Raw genomic sequence first — 6000 nt, 5'->3', positions numbered from 1 at the left:
ACTGGCTGGGACATCTTGGGAGTTGAAGTTCACCTCTTAAAATTGCCAAGGTTGAGAAACACAACTCTAGACATTTGTGGGCCAGATATGTTAGCTGTGACCATAAGATTTGCTCTTTCCTGCTACAGGGATCAGTATTCTGATAAAGTTAATCCACTGGTTTTACACCGATTTTCCATTGCAATTATAATTAGATGCATAATCCAAAGTAATTTTTCTTCCCTGATACATTTGAAATAGTAATAGGGAACTTTTTAAACCAAGTACTGTAACTATCACTTGCTGCAACAACAAAACTTGGAACCCTGGCAAAACCTTTAAATGCAATTTTCAGAGAAAGCCCTACACTTATTTAAATGGAAATAGACCATAATGTTTAAAAGTGCTTATTCATTAATAAGGGACTACATCAAAAGATTGGTAGGATTTTGGAAAGTGGGGAAGGGGAACCACGAGATTCTGGTTTCTTGAGGATACGATATATGTTTCTATTTTATGTGTGGTTTTATTCTAGGCACAGGTAATGTTTTGGGTTAACAGGTTTGCCATTAATATTGAGCGACTAAGGGCCATAATAGGTAATGACGTATATGAGACAGAACTAGCATTTCCTGGAGTTTTCCCCTTCGAGGTTTGGTGACTTCCTTTGGATTGTAGCTATATGCTGAATTTAGCTCTAGAATAGTGCTTGTGCTAGCATTTTCATGTATTTTGTATCACAAAATAGTGTTTGAAAAATATAATACTTGATTACAGGTGGTCCTTGTTTAGTGGCCACAGCTGGGACCATAAATTCCATCACTAAGCAAAGCAGTTGCCAGTTGTGTGTTTGCAACTGTGCTTTCCTTTGCCCATGAGATAGCCATGATGCTGGGAAAAATGAAAGGAAAGTGAAGCAAAGGATGACCAGCAGCAAATGTCATCTGTAATCTGTCACTCCGTTTACTCTAATGCCTTTAAACTCACAGAATGAATATGATTGTACATGAAACCATATTTCCTGGGATAAAGGATGTAAATCTCTAATACATATACAAAAAATATGAAAGTAGTTTTCTAACTCTTTCTTTGGAGGTGGGGGAAAACTTGTATATTATTGTAATTGTTCTATATGGTATGTGGCACCTAAATAATATGCCTTAGGAAACCAATATTGGTACATTAAATGTACATGAAATTCAAATGTAAAATGGGCTTTATTTCCCCAATAATTTAAATTAATATTTTACTCTCATTTTGTTTTGTGACATATTTCTATAATTAAAAAAAACTTTCCTGGCTAATTCTTTAGGGTTATTTTAGCATAATTAATGCTTCATTAATTAGTTTTTCTGATTTTTAAAGAAGCTATTGCCTTAATGTCTCTTTTATATCAGAGATGAATCCCAAAATAAGGCTTTTTCCAGCTGGTATTCTACAAATTAGTTGAGAATTGTAACTTTCAGGGTTCCAGTCTGCTCCTTAGGAATTGCAATATCAAGATCCCTAAAACATTGGGACAATCCGGAATAAATATTTCTTCCTTTCCTATATATTATCCTGTTCACTTAGATCAACCCAGTTATTGGAAAATACCCAGGCAGGCAGGGAGGAAGCAGGGAATTAGCTTTGAATCATTATGCAGCCACAAGCATTCCAGGACTGATCCACCCTCTTAAGCTCCATGGAATCTTGTCTATCTGTTCTCAAGGGAAGGCAAGCAGACTGGGGAGATTTCTGCATTATAGGCAGAACACAATAAAGTAGATAGCTTGAACTCTACATGTGTGGATTTGGGCTCTTGTGCCTGACAACAGTACAGCCTTATTTCATGGCTATCATTCAAGGAAGGTGGATATCAGAGGTGGGTTTCAGCAGGTTATGACCAGTTCTGGAGAACTAGTAGCAGAAATTTTGAGTAGTTCGAAGAACTGGTAAATACCACCTCTGACTGGCCCTACCCCCATCTATTCTCTGCCTCCCGAGACCCAGCTGATCGGGACGAAATGTGGATTTTGTAGTAACCTTCCCCTGCCACGCCCACCAAGCCACACCCACCAAGCCATGCCATGCCCACCTAGCCACCCCCACAGAACCAGTAGTAAAAAATTTTGAAACTCACCACTGGTGGATATGTGAGAAATAGGTAATCTAATCTATTATTCATCTTGCCCTGAGATTCCCAAAGTAGAATCTGGAGGAATCAATGCACTTGTAAATATCTCCCACTTCCCCCTCTTTTTAACATTTTTTTTTTAAACAAAAACTCTTAAATATCATTTTTTCCAGCAAAGCAAAGGATTAGCCCCCAGTACAATTTTTATTCACAAAAATGCCTGAGAGCTAAACTGCATTGGCATTCTATGTTCGTAAATGAGCTTCTCTCCCTCACTACCTAAAGAAAAATGTTAGAGTTAGTTGGAGGTTGTAGAAGCCAAACAGTATGGTTGTTCCCTGGGCAACTGGTCTTTGATGGCTGGATCCATACACAGTGTGGCCATCATTTAATATGTCGGGGTAAGTTTCTTTATAGCAGCTGTTTTCTTTGAAAGCCCATGCTGTGCTTTTAAAATGCAAAATGTGACAATTGCTCCCAAACAGTTTTGGACCCCCCCTCCACCCCCAGTTCCCTACTGTGAATAATTTGATTCTTCACAATTTCAGTTCCAGGTCTTGCCTCCTTCTAAATGAGATATTGATCGACTGGTTTTTTAAATTTTTTAAATTTTTTAATTAATTAATGTTCCACCTTTTGATTTACAACACACAAGGTTGCTTTTTTTTTTTACAATATTAAAAATACTAAGTAAAAAATTAACACAAAATCAAAAGGACGATAAGAACTGAACCTGAAACTGTATCTCAAATGATCTGCTCTGCCATAGAACTTTGGCCTCTTTAAGCACCATTTCCATCATAGTGTACCAGTTCAGAAATAGGGGAGAATAAAATTAGTGTGGTTTTTTTTGTTTTGTTTTGGAAGGTAACTGTACTTTTATTATTGCAACTTTCTTTCATATACTTTTACTCCTGATCTAATCCAATGGATGTTGCAGTTGGGGTATGCCCTATATACATATGTAAGCATCCCCTAGATACAGCACATCTGGAAAACCTTCAAAACATATGCAAGGCACTTGCTGGGAGGAAAATAAAGGAGGTAGTTTATGATTTCCACATTAGGGTTGCTCACTTCTCTGAGAAAAAAGTGCACACATCTGTATCTTTCAAAAGTAACATGAGAAGCACCCCTGAGAGGGCTGAAATGCAATGCTGAGCCTGGGAAATTGGACCAAAATCTAGGTCCATTGTTCTTACTACTGGATCATATAGACTTTCCTTGGCTCTTTGTCAGATGGATGTCAGCAGCAGGACATAACCTGGAGGAACAGAAATGCTAGTAAGATGTTGAAAGATGGCATACTATACCATGTTCCAATGTGCTGGAAGACGCTGAGTATCACCAGCTAGGATTATGTGGTAGGAAACCTCTTGTCCTTTGTGTTGGAAATATCTTTAAGTGATCTACAGCCTTTGTTATATCCCATCAAATGATATTAATAAGCCCTAATGTTCATTTTAATGTTTTTAAAAAAGTAAAGCCATTGTAATCATTTTTCCATTCTAATCTCTGCTCATAAATTTGGAGATTCTTGCACATTAAGGGGAGAGAAGTGTGAATCTCTCTCTCACACACACATACACACACGCACACACATGAGATTAAGCAGTCTTATGTGGTATAATGATTCATATCCTCTTCTAATCACCATCGATTATACGTGAAAAACTTGGAAAGCTCATCCCAGAGGCTTTAACAGCAATGTATAAGTTGTTTCCAAAAGTACCATATGGACTATGACTCATATATTTGCTCAGCACATAAAATATCTATTATATGGTCATTTTGGCAAAGAAAATGATCTTTTTGTTGCTGTTATTGTTGTTTAAAACCATTGGTCATTTGTTTCCTAATAATTTTTAGAGCTATGAGAAGATCATAAAACACTAGATGTGCAAAACCAGCTAACAGAAAAAAGAGTTGTGCAAACCAAGGAAAAGTGGTTTGTAACAAAGGATAATTGTCTGGTTTTATCTCCTAGCTGATATTTATATTCTTACAGTCAATTGAAGTTCTTACCCCTGGATAGCATGGCTCTATAACATATGTCAGCTTTCCCCAATCTAGTGCCTTCCTGATTTATCATTTAAGAAATTTCACAGTTGAAATTCAACATATCTGGAAGATATTATTATCGGACAAAGCTAGATGATGTAATTTTGAACATAATGTTCCGAATTCCTGTTTATGAAAAAAAACCTGACAACTGTAGTCCTACCCAAAGTTAAAAGAGCTAAAGGATTAGCAAACAACAACAGCAGCTAAGTAAGCTAGAACAACTTACCTTTGATATACTCTGAAACAGATGCATTGACACAGCATCTCCCAATGCTATTGTTATTTCTGGGAGTTGCATTCTCAACAGATGCATTTTTTAAAAAGTATTCATTAGATTTATATCCTGCTTTTCCATCAGGAACTCAAGGCAACATACATAACATTTTCTCTTCCTATTTGTCCTCACAACACAACTTGATGAATTACTCATCATGTTGCTCTGGTCACCATCTCCATACATTGGAGAGGGCTGTTGTTGGATCTTGCTCCTGAGTCTTAGTTTGAATACACAATCAATAATGTCCACAGCGTACAAGTAATACAAGTAAGATGGGGACCATAGCAACCTGATCTAAGCCCTATATGCCTTCTGTATGCATATTAAGGTCTTTGATTATGATGGTGCAATTGCCATCTTGCCTGCTTTGACACCCCACCTTATGCCTTTGTACAGATCCTTAACTTGGGCACACTGGGGTATAATTCCATCATACCATCACAACAAAGACTTTCATAGAATTTGGGAATTATAACCCAATGTATTTGGAACATGCTTGGTTAGGGAAAACTGTCATGATATTATTTAGCTGTCTTTAGCATCATGTCCATAGCTTATCATGTTTTTTTGCGGCAATTCCTAGGAAACTTTTACAATGTCTTATCGGTGGATTTCCCAGTTTCTTCTGAGGAACAGAAAGTTGAACTAATAGATGTTTTTCATTTAATCATCTTCAGTTTATAAGTGTAAATAAATGTTTGAAACATTCTTTGTTCCTGCTAAACTGGTCAGGTCTCTCTCTCTCTCTCTCTCTCTCTCTCCTCACATAAAAGATGAAAGACAGGAGGGGCTAACCTGTATTAGACAAGCCCATTTTGTTTACCAACATCTTGAGGTTTATGGCCTATATAATATCTAGACATCATGTTGAATTTGAATTGTGAGGATGAGGGCCCTACTTTTGAAAAATATCTAGTTAGCCACATTTGACTTCTTTCCAGAAGACAGCATTAAATTACATTTCACAAAGACTGCCTCTTCAGCATTCTCTGTGAAGAATATCTAGTGACACCGATACACTTCATGTATTATTTTTTGCCCTAAATAAGCACCTTTCTATATGGATGGCTAGGATATTTCCCACTTGTTTTCTTAAGCGTTTGACATAATTTGTTTCTTGGCCAAGCTTAGTTCTTTGAAATATTGCTGCTCTGGTTGCTGATCCTATCTTATGAAAATATTTAGACACAATTCAAACTTTGTCAGCATATGATTTTAATTGCAGATGTATTTTGATTCTAGATGGTGCCTTTATGAAGCAACCCCTTCACAACAGGGGTTGTTAAGAGGCCACCACTCACTAGATGCCCCAATATTATTTATTTATTCATCCATTCATCTAGATTTTGAGTTTTTCTGTTCTTAAGTCTCTAGGTGGTTAGCAAAACAGTAAAACATAGCAAATATTAATATATTCCCTTCAAATGACTGCAGATATCAGCAAGTACACACAGGTGAGTAGGAGTGGCCTTAAAAACAGTTCTTGGTGAGAACTGTTACATATGTGCTGTCCATGAAAGCTTTACTTCCCTGGTTTGGAGATTACCTCTCTAATATATGTTCA

This window comes from Ahaetulla prasina, chromosome 3, assembly GCF_028640845.1.
Source record: "Ahaetulla prasina isolate Xishuangbanna chromosome 3, ASM2864084v1, whole genome shotgun sequence".
NCBI classification, from domain to species: Eukaryota; Metazoa; Chordata; class Lepidosauria; order Squamata; family Colubridae; genus Ahaetulla; species Ahaetulla prasina.
This window is presented reverse-complemented; position numbering follows the sequence as displayed.